Raw genomic sequence first — 21,335 nt, 5'->3', positions numbered from 1 at the left:
CCCAAGGGGGTAATTGGGAGTGAGCCTACAGGCCACTAACAAGTAGTACCTCATGGGAACCAAAATGAATGCGAAACTCAATCGTGGTTTGAAAAGCTTTGAGGGGGTGATCAGTTATTTTATACCAGGTAGTAAGGGAAATGGCATGACCTCCGATAAACACATGAATAAACACATCAGGATCGTTTCCCGGATGAGGAAGCACGCAGCGGGCATGGGAAATTTGTCTTCTGAAATCTGTCCTTTCTAAAGGTTCGAATCTAACCACATTCTTTCATTGTCACTCTGGTCATCTCATGTTCTGGATGACACTGTCAGCCTTCCAAAAGCAGTCCCTGCTCTCACAGGGATTTTATCCTGGTCACCAGAAGCTGTGGCCTGAGGCTCTGTGGTATCATTGATTCCTGTCCCTGTCTGATCCTGATGCTTTCACCACCCCCTTGGAGGTCAGAGTATTTCAGTTGATGGACTGGGGTACGTAAATGGGGAGAGTTGAGTTAAAGGTCTTCACCCTGGATTGGGGTGTTTTTATACATTTCTTTCACTGCAACCCCACGCTAGTGCTTACATTTGTAATGTGACCAAGACTGTGGTTTTCTGCTTGGGGTGGTAGTGGTTTCTTGAATTCGCTCAAGAATAAAGGATAATGCAAAGAACTATTGAATAAGGTCTTGGCTTCTCTAGCACAGTAGCTTGACCTGTCTGCTTTGATCGGCACCTTTGTGTAGGGGTCAGCTCCAAAGTCGGTAAGCTTCCCTGTTGTGGGATGGCAGGGTACCTGCAGGCAGATGAGACCTTGGTCTTAATGTGCAAGCCTGCTGTGCAGGAGCACTGGTTTAGTGTGCTGCAGCAGCTGCAGCAGTGGACATAGCAAGTCACTTATCCAGTGGACTTCATTGGTTTGTAGCTGGAAAGTAGGCTCTTAGAGCCCCACGGTTGAATGAGTTTTTTTAAAACTGTTGATTGTAGATAATGAGAAGGTAGTTTGCCGTCTTCATGTCTATTTCCCTTCCAGATAGTTGCATCCAGAAGAAAGCTGTTCTGTCCCACTCTCCTACTTTGCTCCTCTGTTAAAATAAAAGCAGGGGTTTGACTTACGTCCCGCTCCTGAGTACATGTAAAATTTGTACAAAAATATCTTCTATAAAAATGATTTGTAGTCTGTAGACATTACTTGGGAGATGTCTTGAGATGTAAAATTCCATCCTTTGGGTTGAGGGTTTTTTGTTTTTCTCCAAATCCAGTCTTTAAAGTTGAAAAAAAAAATAAGAAGAGCAACCGAGGAAGACACCCAGTTTGCCCTCTGACCTCCACAGAAACATATGAGCACAAGAGTACACACACACACACACACACACACACACACACACACACACACACACAAAGACATATTTACAACATGCATGGTTACAGGATACCCTCAAAATTTGTTTCAGGGAAGAAATGAAGTCAATATACCTAAAAAAAATTTTTTTCTTCCATCATATTTTGGAACTGAATCTACTCAAAATGATGGATCAGCAGCTTTAAGAATAAAGGGTTCATTTGAAGATATTTCAGCTTGTGATTTCCATATTGACATCATTTAAGCAAGAACTAAGTGACTGTTTGTCTTCCTTGCCACTTTATAACATGAAAATATTTTTGCAATAATAATTCTCTATTTTTTTCTTCCCAACTGAAGTTTTCCCTTCCTCCTCTCCTCCTAGTCTTCCCCCCAACCTCTTCTCTGTCCCCTCCCCATTCACTCCTCCTCTGTTTCTATTCAAAAACGGGCAGGCCTTCCACTGATGTCAACAAAACATGTCATATCAAGTTGCAGTAAGACTATGCACATCCCCTCATATTAAGGCTGGACAAGGCAACGCCTAACACTAAAAGCACTAATGACAGCTCATATTGGAAAGTATGTGGAGCAAGGGGAACACTCCTTCATTGCTGGTGGAAGTATAATCTGCAACTTTTAAAGCTTATCATAATTAAGATTTCAAAAATATTTAAAATTTACATCAAGGATCACAAACTAAAGAAAAAAGGCATTTTAATGAACTCATTAGTTAATTAGTTGTGTTTGTGGTGGAGGGGTGATGCACAGGCTACTACACAGATGTGGAAACCAGAGTATGGTTTTGTAGAGTGATCTCTCTCTCTCTCTCTCTCTCTCTCTCTCTCTCTCTCTCTCTCTCTCTCTCTCTCTCCTTTTGTCTGGTGTAGTGATTTAAATGAGAAATGTCTCCCGAGGATTCAGACATTTGTTCATTTTGTCCCCAGTTGGTGGTGCTATGTGGGGAAGTCGAGGGGGCTCATCCTTGCTGGGACAGCACATTACTCGGGACAAGCTTTTATACTTTAAAGCCTCTTGCCACTTCCAGTTTGTTCTCTCTGCTTTGTGCCTGTCCTTGAAGTGTGATTTCTCAGCTCTATTCTCCTGCTGCCATGCTTAAAGCTGGCAGCCCTAGCTCCCTGCCATGATGGATTCTTAGTCCTCTGGAAGTATAAGCTAAAATAAACTCTCTCACAAGTCCCTTTGGGTCATGGTGTTTTATCACAGCAATAGAAAAGTAATATACACAGGTAGCTGAGAACTTCAGGAGACCGGCTTGAGCAACAACCACCCTTACTTGTTGAGCGACCTCACTATCCAGAATTCATTTTTGATATAGGATAAGAAGCCCACAAGCCATTTTGGAGTCAGTGATCTCTATCTGTGAAGAAAAGAATCATATATCTAAAACGTAATAGGAGATTTTGACTAATTAATAGGTAATTAGAGGTAGCCAATTTTCATTTTGGAATTTGTGGAAAACTGGGGAGGGCAGAAGTAAAGAGTGAAGAAATGGGAGTTAGAGAGATAGTTCAATTCCCAGAACCCACATGGCAACTAACACTATATTTATAAGTCTAGTTCGGGATCTGATCTTCTGGCCTCTGTGGGCACAAGGTAAACATGGTTCACATTCATAAATGCAGGCAAAAACCCACATAAAATAAATGATAAATTAAGTCCTTTAAGTAAAAAGAAAAGACAGCCAAGAGTTTGTACAAAGTATGTAACCAAGTTTTTAGAATCATACCGTTGAGGATAAGGAGCAATTACAAATTATGAAATCTGGGTAGCTTAGCTAGTTGAGGGAAAAGAGCATAAATTCATGCTGCTGATGGACTTTGCCTATGGTTGGTTATATGACAACCCAAGAAAGCATTTCCTATCATAACACAGAGGTGAATATATTTCATGGTAGAATTAAGTTAGTAATCTGAATGACTCTTCTGCAAAACCATGCAAAAGTCAGTATTTTATTGTTTTTACATGTGGTGTGGTGATTCCCTCCACCACTTATTACTTGATTCACTCAAGAAAACAACTGATTGACCATTGGGAGCTAACAGTGATGGCACTGCTTATACAGTAGTAAGTCAGACACATTCCTTGTTCTCAAGAAAACCTAAGCATCCTCTGGATATTTCCAACTTCATCACAGAAAATTACTTTAAAAAAAATCAATGTGGTTACCATGCCAACACAGTTTACATGTTTCACCAGATTAGTGTCCTCTCCTCACTATATAACATATCACACCTGATGGTCATATATCACATCAATTTTCTGGAACCCTCCTGATTTTACATCTTAAACAGAAAAGTTGAATAACTCACAGCCACAGGTTTTACTTTAGCAGAAAATCATTAAAGCATACCTCTACACAGATTTTTGAAATGCATTTTCACTACTACCAACATGGTGTATTAACCAACTTCCTGGCTATTCCACTAGCAAGGCCTCAAAGTCTTTTGTTATGCTGGTCACAGGCTGCTTTTAGAGCTTCATGGATAGGATATAAAGGTGTTATGTGATATAGTTGACTATCATTCAGTTGGTTTGAACAGAGAAGAATGTTTCTGCTTCTTAGTTTAAAGAAGTGTAGTGGGAGGTGATCATTCACATTAAAAAAAAAAAAAAAAAACCCAAAAGGATCCAGACTCCTTCACATAGATTTATATGTCAACTGCTCTATGAAAACTAATACATTTAACACACTATATTATACCTCCCAACCTCTGGGAAAACAACAAATGGGTTTATTTAAACTCAGCTTATGCTTAGGGGAATACTTTCTTTAAAAGAACAGCTTTTACTAAGGGGAAAAAAAGGAGGTTAGAACTTCATAGCCCTGAGGTACCTTACTGCCTGCTTCCTAGAGGCACAACACTTCTCCTAATTGATGGATAAAAAGTCAAGAACGAGTCATGTGTGGGGTAGCAGGGCCCTGGAAGGAAGTGAGATATGATAGTTATAAAGTTCAGTTTTCTGTAGAAAACACTGAGTTCTTTAACTCTTGGTCATTCAGAATACAAGTAAATTATTTTACTTGGTATAAACATCCTTGAATGTTCTGATGTAAAAATGTCCAGAAAATGAGATCTGAAGAAAGTCATTTTTCTCCCATTATATACGAATACAACCAAGAAAAGTCAATGTATTTATATATGTTTTGTGGCTCATTAAACTCCAGGCCTTTGGTTGTCTGTGATTTTTTAAGAATTTTTCCTTTACAATGGTCCCAATTAGTCTCACTCTTGCGTGTGTCCTGAATCCCATTATCCCACCTGGTTACTTGACCATGAAGGAGCCGCAGTGTACTAAAACCTCAAAATCCTTGCAAGACTTTTATCCTGTGAATCTTTCTAGAGAATCATATAGCACCTAGTCTACTCAGATATTTATCCTTGAAAAGACATATGATTCACATCCTGATTTCTGTTTCCATTGTACTCTCTATTTTATCCCAAATGTGACTTAAATAGAATCACAATCTTAATTAACTGTGCCCTCCACTTCAGTTCTTAAATTCCATTATTTACCAAGTTTTCTTAGTGCTTCTTTCATCTTCTTTGCTTTTTACAAAGTTGTTGCCTAATCAACGTCCTCCTTATCTGTACTTGATGAGCACAGAAGTACACTGAGTATTCAGGTCTTATTTCCTTTTACATTCACACTCCACAGCACTCTAGTTGAATCTGTCTCATTGTTTGTATCACTCAATTCTCCTCTTAAATGGAAACAAATCAATCTGTTGATAACATCGTTTATTAAAATGCCTTCTCTTGTTAGCCTGAGTCTTCTGCAATGTGTAGCCACCAAACCCGATATTATCATCCCTTCTAATTTGTTTCTAAGTAACTGGGGTTTTGAATACATGCATCTGTAAGTTCAGCACAAATCACAGAGTTTAACCAGATTCTTATAAATGCTAGCCTGTGGACCAACCAGTCCCAACACCCAATTTAGCACATACTATGAACTGAAGATAAAGTAGAAAGCATAACAATATTTTTAACATGGTAAATTATAGAAATTCAATTTTCCACATCCATAAGTAAGATTCAGTTGAGTACAGCCATGCTTGCATGATTATTGACCATCCATAACTGACTTCATACCACAATGAGCTCTATGGTTGTTTCTCTTCTCTGAATTTAAACATAGGCACTCCCATCTATTATCAAAGCAGCTGTGATAATTCATAGACCATACAGAAAAGGCCATGTTAGAATTCTTTTGGGAAGAACAGGCTGTGGCTTATCAGTCCACTTCATTCTTGGAGTTATAGAAAAGATAACATACTGGGTTATATGTGGGTTGGTGTAACTTCCCAAACTGATCCACAAAACTCTTCATTGGTGCAGCTTTTTGCCAGTTGTCCATACTGTGGGTGGTACACTTCAGTGATGGGTAGTTGCCTCAGGGACTTATAGATGGGGAAGCTGCATTTGAGTCACCCAGGCATGCCCCTATGAGTAACTGCAACAAAGTTGTTGAGCAGAAACCTCACATCTGTCTGTTATTGCCCTGACTGACTATAAGTAAATAGACCTTTACTCATATATCCTCAGAAAAAAATAACATCATTTCCACAAAACCTACAGTATTAAAACATTAGTATCTGGCCTTTTAAAGAAATACTGTCATTTTCTGGTTTAAAAGTATTAAAGTAAACTGGGCGGTGGTGGCGCACGCCTTTAATCCCAGCACTGGGAGGCAGAGCCAGGCAGATCTCTGTGAGTTCCAGGCCAGCCTGGTCTGCAGAGTGAGATCCAGAACAGGCTGCAAAACAACTTGGAGAAACCCTGTCTCAAAAAACCAAAAAAAAAGTATTAAAGTAATTAGTAGTGAAAAAATACATAAAAGATAGATGATAGATAGATAGATAGATAGATAGATATATGATCTATATTTCTTCTACTTATTCAGAATAATAGATACTATTCACATTATCTTACTATTTTACTTATTAAAATGAACATTGTTTTATTAAACTTAAAAAATACTTCAAACAAAAACCTGTTAGTGCTTTTGATTTAGTGAAAAATAGTAAGGAGATGAGAATAGATGAAATGAGGATATATAACCCAGGAACAGAAGAGAATTTAGCAGAAAAGAAGGTGATAAGGGCAGTGAAGAATGATTTCTACAGATAAAGATGGAGGAAAACAGAGTCAGATACTGTGTAGAAATATGGGAGTGACACCTAGCCACTTCCTGCCTTCTGTCTTTTGTCTCATTAAAAAGAAACAAAAATACTAATTATTGACTCTTACCTGTATGATTTAATTATATTATCAGCCAGTCTTCACACCACCCCTAATTGAAGCAATTAAACTCTCCTTAGTTACAGTTGAGAAAAGACCAAAATAACTGTGTAAGGGACAGACCTACCATTGTAAGAGGTGTGATGATGAAGCCCTTAGTGCGAAGACCACGCTGCCTTTCATGACTTTTCAGTCATGTGCACTGCATTCAAGAGAATCTCTTCAGGACTGTCGGAAATGGTGTGCTTTAAAATGTCAGGCACCTCTGCAAGGCCTCAAGAACGTCTTATAAAAAGTAAGCGTCCATTTATACAGAGCATTCTTTCATCAAAAAAAGCGACAGAGTCTCCAATGGCATGGGGAAATACACTACCCTGGCAGGTTTGAAGGCAGAGTACTGTGACTAAACACCACTCTAATAGTGAACATGGCCAACTTATTATTAGGTCAGTCCTTCTTTCCTGGCCACACTACAGTGAAGATAGGAACAGCATCCTTATTTCTACCATAAATAACTGTCACATAGACATGTTTTAGAGAATGCCCTCAAGTTGCAACATGAGGCAAGCAGGGCATCCAGGACATGAAAAAATGGTACAGTTCTAGAAGCATTCTGTTAACGTCTTTGCTAGACTAACAAAATACTTTGAGTATCTCAATGCATGAGATACATTAGCACATGAGTGTAACCTATTTCCAAAAGAAAACAAATTACTTTTCCTTGTGTCTTAGTAGGGTTTCTATTGCTATGAAGAGACACCGTGACCACAGCAACTCTTATAAAAGAAAATCACTTAATTGGGGTGGCTTACATTTTCAGAGATTCAGTCCATTATCATCATGGTATGACAGAGTGGTGTGCAGGCAGACCTGGTATTGAAGCAGTAGCTCAGAGTCCTCACATCTTGCACACACAACAGGAAGGGTCTCAGAAACCGGACATGGCTTGAGCATATGGGACCTCTAAGCCCGCCTCCACAGTGACACACTTCCTCCAACAAGACCCTATCTACTCCAACAATGCCATGCCTCCTAATTGTGCCACTCCCTGGGGCACATTTTCTTTCATTCAGTCAATCCACCATTCCTTGGTGAGACAACAGTTTGAATGTGTGATATATGGTTAAAACATAAATTCAGTTCTGGAAGACAGAACAGCGTGCCATCCCATTTAACAAACATAGGTACATGGACGTGTGGGAATATACACTCACAGTCAAGGAGGTAAGATGTATCTTTGTAGTTACAAAGATCCCTTGGAGGCTTATCAACCTCCCATTAAATAGGAACTGTCCCTATGAGTATCTTCCTGCTTGAAGCATGGAAGAGAGCATTAGGTTCCAGGAGTATCCCTCCCTGGGCAGCGCTCCCATCCAGCTTTGCTCACCCACAGATCTTGGTACTGTTAACATAATAGGTTTGCTATAGTTAGTGGGCTGTGAATGGTACCTAATGAACAAACAGCCTGGAGTAACCACGGTTCACGTAGTCCCCAAGCACTGATGAAAGCGGAGATTGAGCTATCTCTTCAACCTTATTACTGTCTTTAAGTCGATTTCAAGATATGAGGTCTGTGAAATGAAGAGAAGGAACTTCACTGCTGCTGGCACCACATTTGTCAGTGACCTGCTGTGGATATATTATCCACAGATGCAGTGCCTTTCGCAGGAGGAACACACTTCAAAAGACAAATGCTAAAATTACATTGTAATATTTAGACACTCTTTTCTTGGAGGTCAGTGTAAGGACAGCAAGTAATTATACCATAACACAGGGATCTTAATTACAGAGGTGCATATTATCTCTATTCAATGGGGTCATTTTTATATTACAGCAATTCCTCATCTCTAAGAAACACTCTCCCTTGCATCAGAATTCTGAAACCTGAAATCATATGTAAATGCATCCATTTAACAAGGTGATGCCCTCCCTTAAATATGGCTCGTAACTCTAGGTTTCAAAGTAAACATGAGGCTCCTTTTAAATGAAAGAAGCAGGTTGATTTGGCTATGGTCTGGCAAATAAATAGCAATAACAATAACAGTAATAATAATAAATAAAAATAACCCCTTTCATTATTTTCCACTGCTATTAACATGGAGCACATTTACTCCGATCATTTGGTATGCCCACCACACCTTCCTGACAAATGAATACATTCTCAGTGGCAGCCATCTCACATTGTGTCTCTCTTGCTGCCACACCCATCATCTTGTGACTTAGTGAGCTCTTAAGATCTGTAACCTTCAATTGAGCTGATTAGGAAGTTTTCATTATGAGTAGGCTCTATTGTGATCCTATAACCTACATTTCAAAGCTCATTATCCTCTGTTTTAGCAGTAGTGAGCAGACATGTGTGAAATACTCATGGAAACACAGTTGTGTTCTTGATAAATACTTGGACTGTGTCACCAGCTATAGCAAGGATCAGGACAGAGATTTATATTACAGTTCCTTATTAAAATATTAAAATGACAGGTTTGTGTAGTCTCCATAAGTACAGAAGATTGTGTCTGTGTGTGTGTGATGTGCGTGATTGTGTGTGCGTGATTGTGTGTGTGTGTGTGTGTGTGTGTGTGTGTGTGTGTTATGAAATGAGGCCTCAGCACTGACTTACAGAATGATGCCCTTTTCTTTACTCCTCAGGATAGTTTTCTTGCCATAGCCCCACAATTCTTTAACATGAACATCTGCAGTCCTCACCAGGAATGCAAATAACCCTGACTGTCAGTCTTGATAGTCCAAAAATTGTTAATCATTAAAAGCATCATGGTACATTTACCAGTCTCTAATGTATCGTTTTTCTGTCTCTCATACAGTGTGGAGAAATTTGTAAACCAGCTTGCCTAAAAGATTCCTGACAATGTAGCAATCAAAATGGCTGTCTACAGAAAACTAGAAACAACCTTGCCTGCACTTAAAATTAAATGCTCAAAATTGAAAGTGCCATATGTACATTCAGTAATAAGTGGAGTATTCTCCCTTTACCTCAGCCTCCATTTTATTTAATAAACAACAATAATCTGCACTTTATAGAAAATCAATCTGAAAGTACTTTCCAAAATATACTCTCATAGACCTCTAGATGGCGAACTTTAGCAAATTTTATGGCTGGCCTAAATTCTCAGTTTCTTACTGATGCTGTTTAATCCACCTAGTGAAATGATTCCAGTGTAATAAGCTACTCAATTGTATCTGTGCTTTTATGGAACAATGGAGGAAAAAAGTGAATTGTATTTTTTTTTCTAGAATTTAATCTTTTTCTTTGTGTTTGCCTAATTGTGACAAGATGGTGCCCCAGTGCCCTCCATCAGCGCCTCTTTGGTACACTAGATGGCCTGGAAAAGTTTCACATGAAAGGTGATTGCAACTGACTTCTTAAAATCAGCTAGTCTCTTTAATTATAAAGATTAGCACCAGCTTTTGTTAAAGGATTTAAGCGATCTCCAAGGATAAGTACAAAAAATCCTTTGAGAAATTTAAAGGAGTGTGTGTGTGTGTGTGTGTGTGTGTGTGTGTGTGTGTGTGTATTCGTGCACATATGATAAAATCCTCTCCAAATGCCTTTCACAGATCAATATCCAACATGAACAACCTCCAAAGAACATTTGGTTGTACAAACATTTTTTCTTCAGCTCCTCTCCAGCTCACGTCATCCGAGGCCTGAGCCCTACATTTGTGGTATCTTCAGCAATAGAAGGCCCCTTCATACCTGGGAGGCCGTAGTCCTCCGTAGTCTAGATTGTTTTGAAAGTCACTTGGACTACTTGAAAGAACCATTAGAAAGAAAGTGCCTTGTTCTGGTCATGAGCATTTTATTAGTATATGGTTCTTGTGGGGAGCAGCTATAGTAGCTTAAGGAGTGTGTGTGTGTGTGTGTGTGTGTGTGTGTGTGTGTGTGTACATGTACACACGCATGTTGTGTAAAATTTCAGGTAAATATAATATGGTCCCCTAAGGTTTTATCAAGCAACTTTTTTTTATCTGTCTCTTCTCCCTCCTTCTCCATCTACATTGACCTTCCTCTCTCCTCCTTGGTTGGAGCCCATTCCATTTTTCCATTTCCCACTTCATATCATCTGTATTCTGCTATTGCCCTCTCAGGCCCAACCCATGCCCCCATCTTCATCCCCTGTGGTCCCTTTACTCTTTCCTCATTTCTATGGTTAGTCCATGACCCTACCTCTACCACCTGTGGTCTGTTTACATTTTCCTTCTTTCTGTGGTTAGGCCACGCTGTATACTCACATCTGAGGATTTGGGGCTAGGCACAGCATACCAGGGAGAATATGTGATATTTGTCTTTTGTGGTGTATCCTCCGTGGTACCAGAAAATACTATACAGGCTGCCAATGGAGGGAAGTAATTAAATAGTCCCACGCAGCTGCCACATCTATGAACACCAACAATGACTAGACAGGCAAGATGTCCTATCTATAAAAGTACAATAAGTGAAACTCACATCTGGGGAGTAGCCAATGGCTGTCTATGGGACTTAAGGCCCATTCACCAAGAGGGAAGTCAGGCCTGGTACTGAAAACCTAGCCAGCTTCCCAGGCTTACTGAAGTCATGGAGGTTAGAAAAGAATCTACTACCACAACTTTGCTAGATCAGTACAATTCTTTAATACTTTCTAAATCTCATCCTTAGACTCACAGATGAATGTAGCTTTTATGCTTCACCTGAAAAGCCTCTCCTGGTTTTGGAGCGCTCAGACCCAATTGAGATGTCTTCATCAAGCCCCTCCCCTCAGGGGCTCAAGGAGCTATGCAAAATAGGAGGTGGAAAGATTGGAGGGGCCAGAGAGATGCTTGCTTTCTCCAGAGGGAAAGAAAGGGAGGGCAGGCTTGGGATCTGGTGGCTGTGGAGGCGGGAAGTATCTGTGGGTGTTGGGAGAGGGGAAATGGTTATCAGATTAATATTGTATGAAAAAAATTTCAATAAAAAAGACGCTCTCTTTGCAGAAAATGTAGATTATCAGAGGAAACCTGTAGCATGAATTTTAAATGGTCTTATTAATAAAATCAAACCTGATGCCAGGTATTGGGATGAATGCTGGAAGATCAGAGAAGCAGAACAAGCCACAGCCACCTCACCTGGCCACTTCCTCAGGCGATCCTGTTTCCTCAGACTGGAAGCCTCTGAGTCCTCATCCAAATGGATCTCAGCTGAACTGCTGCTCAAAAGCCTAAAAGTTTAACCAGCTCTAGTTTCTGGTTTTCACACCTTATATACCTTTCTGATTCCTGCTATCACTTCCTGGGATTAAAGGCATGAGTCACCATGCCTGGCTGTTTCCAGTATGGCTTTGAACTCAGAGATCCGCATGGATCTCTACCTCCCAAATGATAGGATTAAAAGTGTGTATGCCACCATTTTCTGGCCTCTATGCCTATCTAGTGACTGTTTTGTCCTCGGACTCCAGATAAGTTTATTAGGGTGCACAATATTTTGGGTAAAACAATATCACCACAGAAACCACAACTGGACACAATGCAGAAGTCGAAAGACCGTGAAGAGCCCAGCCCCAGTGGATACATCTACACCATAAGTCCTACATCTATGACTCAGGAAACATTGCAGAGAGACAGAAAGGTTGTAAAAGCTACAATACCAGGAAGTCTCTGGTGAAACAGACCTTCCTGGAAAATGGCTGCATAAACAAGATTAAAACAAAAGCATTGCCAATGAACATATGAACCTGGAAAGGGAAAATTATTCTTTGATCCTATCCCTGAACAAAGAGATATAGGCAATCAATGACTGTTGGAAGGAGAATTAGCTTCTCCAAAGGATAAGGTCCCTTACTTGTTGTCCAAAGTGGTCAGTCTTGATTCCATATGATGCACACCAACATCAAAAGTGGACTCAGCAAATTGTATTTCATATATATGCATATATATTATTATATACAAATATAATAATTGTTCAGATACATATGTATATAATATATTTGTTACAATAATAATCAAAGAAAAGGGGGCTATCAGTTTGAGAGGAAGGAGGACATGGGAAGAGTTGGAGGTAGGATATTTGGGAGGAGCTGGAGGGTAGGTACTTGGGAAGAGTTGGAGGGAGGGTACTTGGGAGGAGCTGGAGGGAGCAAAGAGAAGAGTGAAAGTGATATAAATATATTTCAATTAAGGCATATTTAAAAATAAACAAATGGTCATAAATAAACTATTACAATTATTAAATTCTGATTTTATTTATTATTGAACATGTATGGTTATGCGGTATGTCAAAGAGTCCCTGTGGAGGGCAAAGGACAGCTTTCAGGTGTCAATTCTTGCTCTTCTACCTTTATGTGGGATTGAACTCAGATTGCCAAGCATGCGTGGAGAGTGCTTTTATCCACTGAGCCATCCTGCCAGCCTGCATATGTGTGTATAAGATTTTTACATGTCTAATTCCATAGCCATTACTGTCCCTTAAATTGAAAAGCATTTTAATTTGTTTTTAGAATTATATAAGCAAGTATTATATAATTTGACAGGTCCCTTTTGTCTGCATATTAACAATAATGTCAAAATAAGAAAAGCAGGTATAGATAACATAAAGATATTAAATATTCAATGAATGCTTGAACAATAAAGCTAGCACTGGACTTGAGAATATCTGTTATTGAATATACTAAATAGAGTAGAATCCTATTTTTCTTCTCAATATATTATAGCTATGAGAACAATATTAATGGGGTGGCTACTGATCTCAATTGAGCATCTGACACAATTTGGACAAGGCCCCAGTAAATGTTGCAACTGAAACATAATTCGAATTCCAACTTGAGATCACTGGGCCAGACCCTGTGATGTTCTTGGTTGCCAACTTGTTGCCTGTTATCAAGTAGAAGATGTGCCTCTGGAAGGACCTGTAAAGGTATTTGACAGGAAAGCTTGACTGAGAAAGGAAGACTGTCCCCAGGGTTAGTGGCAACTTCACTTGGAGACCTGTAGGTCTTAGGAAAGGCTTCTGTTTGCCGGTTTGCCTTTGCTGTTTGCCTCCTCCTGATGAGCATGATGTTCCTGCAGCTTCAGGTTTTATACTGTGAGGACTGGAAAAGTGTGTGGGAGAAGACGGGAGCAAAGAAAATGCTGGATGAGACAAGGGAGGAGCTTGTAAATACCTCAGTGCTGAGCATGGTTCCCAGAGAACTGTATCCCTGCTCCCCAACTCCGTTGTGGTTTGATTGCAATGTTGGGTATTTAACCCTCCCTCTACCACTGAGCTTCAGGTTTTCTGTTTAGTTTTGTTTTTGTTTTTTCAAGCTGAGCGTTTATTCCTTCCCATTTGTAAGACTTTCTCAAAGCAATTCATTAAGTTGCCAGCTTAGTTAAGCTCATTTAACACGTTTTTGAAGACAAAAATCAAGAGAATCTTAACTAATAATCCTTGTTCTTGTCAATATATCTTGGAAAGAGTCATTTTAGGATTAAAATAAGTCCTAGTTTTTAATTATTGTTTATTCAAATATTAACTATTAAATCTTTAAAATATGTCAAAAGTGCGATACATATTACATGTGTATGATATATATATATATATATATATATATATATATTCTTACAAAATCCAAGCACATTAATTTCTACTTACAATAATAGAATAGTGAGTCTAACTCAAGGAACTTCAATACAAAGAACTATGAGCAAAAAGTAAAAGAAACTCAACATGACAAGATTTCCCTTCATTTGCAGCTATAAGTATAAGCAATTTATTTGGGGAAGTATTTGTATATATATATATTTGGATATATATATGTCCTCCAAAACACACCAACGTGGAGATTACTTTTGTAGCTCTTAAAAGATATTTTGATTAAATTGTGCATATTAAAGTGAAATGAGGTAGAAAGGTGAAGCCATGCCTGGGGCTCAGCTCTCCTCACTCAGCTGGATGACCTTTCAGAAAACGCACAACTCGCTATCACATTCTTTTTAAGCAGTAAGCTTACCTTTGTCAACACAAAAACTTGAAAAATTTGTCTATAAATTCTTTTCAAATGACCACAAAATTTCTCTTAATGCTGTGTGATCAAAAATGCAGATGGTTTCCACTAGGGGCTCCTAAAAGCCTGCAGCATGGGGAAACCTGCTTGAGACTTCAGTTCATTAGAGTCCCTGGCTGGTGATGAGTGAGGAATCTTGGCAGATGGGATAATCCACTTAACAGGTGGGTCCACTCACACCTGAAATCCACCCTGACCTTATGCTTTACATGAGCTACTTTTCCCTAATCAGACTGAATATGGTTTTTTTAAAGTCCTAAGAAGTCTTGAAAAATGTCAGGTCAACCTTCTGATTCATGGTTTTTGGTTTTTGTTGTTGTTGTTGTTGTTTTCAGTTAGTCTCTTATTTTTCACGATACCAAAGAACAGAGTCACAATTAGAGGGAACTGTTTGCACTTTTCAATCATTCTAAATATATAAAGAAACCTTATCATGTTGCTGAATGGAAGGAATTATGTATGTAAACTCAGAACGCATTTCCACCAGAACACGTATCCAGATGTTTGTGTTCAGAAGTATGCTGTTGACACAGAGTGACTGACAGAGCTTTAGGAATTTTTAGAACCTTAAGGAAAGCAGATCAAAATTTAAGATATGAAATATCAAAGAGATTTATCTTTAAAACATAAGATTACTGCCTAATGTTCTTTCAGTGGAAAACATAGACAGTTTTTTCCCAGTACTGCCAGGATGTCCAGAATAATTGATATAATAAGTATACACTAAGGGTACTAACTTTTCTATTTTTCTCTGTTTTCCATTGCTCTTTCATAGGCCATTTTCTGGGTAACAAAGTACTCATAAAATAAGCATTTTCATAAAAGTGCCACTAAATCATTATATGAAGACACTTAGCTAAAAGCTGTAATAACACAGTTTGAAAAGTAAAAACTGTAGAATGAAAATGAAAAAAACACATCACAAATCTTAGCTGAGGTTTTTGGCCTGTCATTTGCAAGAAATCAGGTTGGAAAAATTACCTGATTACCCTTAATTCCAGCTTTCTCATCCATAAGACTATATTGACATAATACCCAGTCTGTGACTGTTGTCTGATTGCCTTTCCAGGAAGCAATCTGCCATGAACATGGGAGCAGCATCTAGTCATACTTGTGGAAGCTACAGAGACAGGATCCTGACCTATCTTCTACTGAGCCCTTCTCTGGGACCTGTAAACCAGGAAAAATGAAATGCTTTCGAACTGCCAAAGCTGATATATGACAGGAAAGAAGTTTCTGTTGATAACAATTAATGACAAACAACGGCAGTCTATAGCAAGAAAGAAACTGAAATACAATTCAAAATAGGCATATTGTTCTGACATCTAAGTCACTACATGTTCAGCTGTGACCTGCATTACATGAACCTTAGACACTCACTCTCCACTAGAATAACTACCCATGGCATTCCTCTTTTTACCTCACCTTTCAATCTAGGATTTGGTACATACTAGCAAGAACAGTCCTATTCAGATTCTCTAGTCTTATATATAATTGTTAGCAATAAATTATTGAACGTAGTATAACTTTGAAAACTTTAAATCACTATCCAATCATAAGACACTATACAGTGACTCCAAATAGAAGACAGTTTACAGTTTAATTGTGATTATTATCTGCAAATAACTTCAGATGGTTGTTGAACACAATGTAAAAGAAAAACAATAATGAATATATAGGTGATTGACTGATGATAGATACATAGATAGATAGTAGATGGGTGGATTGTTAGATTAGATAGATAGATAGATAGATAGATAGATAGATAGATAGATAGATAGACAGATAGATAGATATTTAAAATAGTATCAAGAATAAACTGTAGAAAAATATGCTTTACTAATGAAGTAACAAGACTTAATTGAGAACTCTGAATTACTCTGATTTCTCTATTAGCTAGAACTTTATTTTAACCCAGTCTTCTTTCAATAGACTACTTTCCCCCAAGTACTGCCATTTTGGACCGACTTGGGAAGACAGTAGGCTACATCAGCAATGTTGAGACATTCAGCATCAGTGATGGTCTGACCAACCAGTCAACTCACCGTATGATAATGTATTAATGTGAAGAATGGAGAGAAAGGAAGGAATGGTTTCCAAACAGAATGTCTGAGAATTATAATTTGCATAGTTTCCAGAGAATGAGTCTGATAAGGTAAGAATAGAAGAGCATGAGAGGACTCATTTCTTATCCTACAAACCTACGCAACCTCATCATGATGAAATATATCCTGTCCTGGTTAGAAGTCAATTGGTAAAATAAAATATCAAAAATATAACTAAGTAATCAAAGAGGCTTTGCAAGTGGGATTCTTGGGTTTACTCATATCAAAGTTATACACAGGAAGCTTTGGGGGTGAGGGACATTCCATCTAAATGCCTAACAATGCCTACATCTGGCATGACTCTGAGTTAGGATCATGTCTTGGAATCAATTGGGGCAATTACAAATCAGTGGAGCAGACAGGAACATCAGTGGTCAATTAAGAAAAACATAACCAAGCAATCCTTAGAGCAATAAGTATGTAGAAAACCGAGGTTCCTGCTGTTGGATGATGTTTTATCTTCAGTCTTGCTGCTTATGAGGTTCAGCAAATCTGAAAGGGGAAGGTTCAGAGGAGGAATGGATTGTGGGAATGACACTTTGTGTGCAGAAACACTGTGAAAGGGATCACCTTCCTATCACCATCTCAGAAGACTGCTCAATGAGAGCAAAAACACATAGAAACAAGAATAATTGATCAAAAGCAGCCAACTTGAATGTTTCAAGACCCCACAAGCTAAATGTGAACCTGGATCCCCAATTCAAGTTCTTAAAAAAAATTTTTTTCAATTATCACTCTGCCCTACACTGAAAATTCATCCAGTAATCTTAACCATTAGTACTTAGTTTAGCATTCTCTTCTAGGATATCTTAGGAGCCAAGGGGTATGGAGTGTCTGGTCTAGAAAAACAGCAGAGAGAAGAATTCAACTATTGAAATCCAGCATCTTCCAGACATAACATTTCAATTATTCAAATGTGTATGGTTTCCTGGTAGACAGCTTTATTCCAGAAAGAATAGACAACACCCATTTCTCCTGGCCTTGCAGGGAGAAGACTAGTAGCTAATAATAGAAGGCTGGAGTGAACATTTAAGGTGCATATGTTTTTAAAGGAGCTACACATCTCTAGCTAAAATAAATGACTTGAGCAGCAGACCTATGAAGAGGCCACTCTCTAATCATAATATAATGCACTAGGCAAATAAGCAAGATGTGTTCCAAAGAATCCAAACAGCTCATAGTCTCCTCCTGCTGGGTATACTTCTAACAACTTGGCATTCGCACACACCTTCCTCTGAATGCAAGAGAACAAAGGGAAAGAACAAACGAGATATGAAACAGAAAACAAAAATGCCCTAGGGTTGTTCTGAACTCCAGCGGCTCAGCCTAGGTGAAGGATGCTTCATCAGCACAGTGGGTTGTTCACAGGCACACAGGTCTATGCCCTAGAAAATGCCTCTGAAGTAGATTGCTAATCAGACTAAACAAAGAATTTTAAAGAGCAGATGAATTTTTTTTTTAAAAAAAAGGCATGTCTTAGGAAAAGAATATTACATCACCTCACCTGCTCTGGAATCGGTATGCTGGCACCATGTAACTGTCTGGAGATTTTTCTCCAGGCAAAACAGGACTGGAATTATTTATGTTTTCATTGTGTCACATTACACGAAGCTACAATGCATAATAATTGGAAAAAAGAAGCCTCAGGTGACACAGATGGCAGTGCCAATTGTTTAAAGGGGGGAAGGGATACTGATCACAAGCTTTGCATTAAAACTACTCTGACAAATGAAATCATCATAGGGAGAAAATAGAACTGTGATTGAATAACAATTCTGGGTTCGTGTCACCTTCCACCATATCCAGATTCATCTCTGCCATTAAAGTAGTTTCAGAGTAAAATAAGGACACTGTTTCTTGCTTCACGGGAGTAGAGATTAAACACCGTGAGAGAAGCAGGAAGAACTCCCTGAACATTTAAGAGGGATCTGATTTAGAAAAAGGAAGGTATCCATATTTCCTGCCCTTACGCACCCTTCCTTACCCATCATACATGACCTGCCCCCACCCCATGTTCCTTCTCTCTGCTCTGTGGGAATAGCAGCAGCAAGATCATAGAGCACCAGAATAGAGAGGGTGGCTAGTTTAAGTATGATTTTCCGTTTTCCCAAGGCCTCCATGGAGGTGTCAGCTTATATAAAAATAGCAGATACATAGAGCCTTTAAACAACCTTTTCTGAAATGTTTATGGCTGTGATCTCATGTTGAGGGTGTCATTTGTATAACCTTAGTATTGAAGACGTCTCTGCTGCTCTTTACGTCCTTGCCCTTTATATTGAACAATGACACTGTTGGCAAGGAGCGCATCAAACACAGCTGCCAATGTGATGCATAACCCAGAGACTTGGCAGACTCCAGGTTCATGTGGCTCTCACCCTGCTGCTCGGAGGCACAGACATCCTGACCAGTACCAGTCTCTGAGTTTGGCGATGTCCTTGTCCACCTACAGCAGCTGCTATTATTTTCCTCTGGCTCTTGGCTTCTAGAGAGCTCAGGCAAGGATTTCTCTTTGTGAGTCTTTTGAGGTTTTATCGCCTGCCGTTCTCAGTCTGCCCCCTTTCTCATTCTATCACAAGCTGCTTGGGCATCTCCCTGTCTTCTCTCTTCTGTGCGTGACTTGCCTTAAGAGGCTCACTTACAGTTGCAAGCTTCCCATGCTGGTTGTCAGGCTGAGCCGTAGCATTTCATTTTTAGTGAGTGTTATGGTTCTTGATGTCCCTTTTGATATAAATAGAGCTCAGAAATTTCCAGACCCAAAAAAAAAAAAAAAATGGAGCATTCCATGCAAAGCCTTGTGGGTAATAGGAGAAGGCTCAAAGGAGATTAACGAACTGATCCTGCCAAGGAACTCTTCCCCATGTAGGCCTACAGGGAAAAGTCGTCATGTGCGACCTGCTCTATTGCTTCGTTTTTCACCATCGTGAAGGGTGGTCTTCAGAAAGGCGACCACATTTAACCACCTTTCAAGTATTCACAAACTATTTTAGGGCAAGCAAAATGGCTCAGTAAATAAATAAACACATTTGCTCCATAGGCCTGATAATCTGATTCTGATCCCTGAATCCCACAGTGGAAAGAGAGAATCAACTCTGATTTTTCTCTGTCTTCCATATACATGTCACAGCACACACACCTGCACACATAATACAGTGTGCACACAAGCACACACACATATACACACTAATACACACAATGAAAGTGAAAAACATCATAAGCAGGGTCTCTTTTCTTAGCTATTACTACTATTAACATCTACTTTTCAGAAAGCTTACAAGCCCTTAGAATGTATCTTACATAGACAACTTTTACTCCTGCAACTCTAAGAATGATCCTTAACTTTGTGAGTGACCATCACAGCATGAGTTGGGCATTATTATTTCAGTTCTGCTCCAGAAAAATTATTCTCAGTCCTTATGTCCCCTGAGTTACATTATATGCAGACTGTCTTGTGAAATTTGTAGAGATGTTCATAATCTTTTGAGCTAGAACAACTTCCCCAGAGGCCAAAATTATATCTAATAGCATATTCTTTTTTTCTCATCTCTCCAAGGCACCCTCAGGAAAAGATAACCCTTAAGACTAATCTATAATCTATTCATACCTTAACACCAGGAGTAAAGAGAAATGTCTCAAGCATATCTCCTCACTTGTCACACATATGGTCTTATCCTCGTCATAACCTAGAGGTCATAACTAATACTGTTTACAACCATTAATTCTAGCCTATTAATTAATGAAATTATACCACACCAGGTTCTGAGAACTGTATCAGAAAAGTCTCATGTATGAGGTTAAAGAGGAACACTAAGACATATAGTCTAAAGGGATAAGACATGTATTAAAAGAGTTATCAATGTCATAGGCAGATAGACATCAAACTGACGAGGCTCTGAAGGGAGTTCAGTCCCCAACATCATGGTAAACAGATAGCATGGTGAGGGCCCTGATAAGAGTTTACACCAAACAGTATAGTGGAGACACCTTCTTATAGATCTATAAGGAAGAAGGCTTCAGGTAGTCAAGGTATCCACATCCTCAGCCAGAGTTGAGAGGATGTTCCAGGGTAGGAATGTATAACTCTGAGGGAATGTATATGGAGGGAAGATGGAAAATTCAGTAAGTGTGTCAACCATTGGGACATAGCTACCAATAACTGCCAGTCATCCTTTGATGACTGTTGTGGGATATTTGTACACTGTTTGGAGACATATTGCTATGATTGGTGTAATAGAAAGCTGAATGGCTAGTCAGACATGGAGGAAGCAGGACATGAAGGAGGAGGGGTAACAACCACAAGCCACATGGCAGGCTGTAGATGAATAGAAATGGGTTAATTTAAGTTACAAAAACTAGTTAGGAACAGGCCTAGGCTGAGCTTTCATAATTAATAAGAAGTCTCCATGTCATTGTTTAGAAGCTGACTGGCAAGACAGAGAAAGATCCGTTACATACGGTGCCAAATGTGGGGCAGCAGATGAAGCATTTATCTAATTATTCTTTTATTAATAAAAATTTGGGAGTCAGATATGAGGTAAAAACCTGATTGATCAGAAAAATGGCAGAGAAGCGACCTCCTCTCTCTCTCCTTCCTAGATTGAAAAGGCCGAGCATCTCTCTAAGCCCTTCACTA

General features: G+C 39.1%; 1 pseudogene; it reads right to left on the bottom strand.

Annotated features, from left to right (window-relative positions):
* LOC121821543 (eukaryotic translation initiation factor 4B pseudogene) overlaps positions 1-21,335 on the bottom strand; it is a 44,545-nt pseudogene that overhangs the window by 1,500 nt on the left and 21,710 nt on the right.

The sequence above is a fragment of the Peromyscus maniculatus genome, chromosome 12, assembly GCF_049852395.1.
Source record: "Peromyscus maniculatus bairdii isolate BWxNUB_F1_BW_parent chromosome 12, HU_Pman_BW_mat_3.1, whole genome shotgun sequence".
Classification (NCBI taxonomy): Eukaryota; Metazoa; Chordata; class Mammalia; order Rodentia; family Cricetidae; genus Peromyscus; species Peromyscus maniculatus.
Note: the sequence above shows the minus strand (reverse complement) of the source record. Positions and strands in the feature narration are given on the sequence as shown.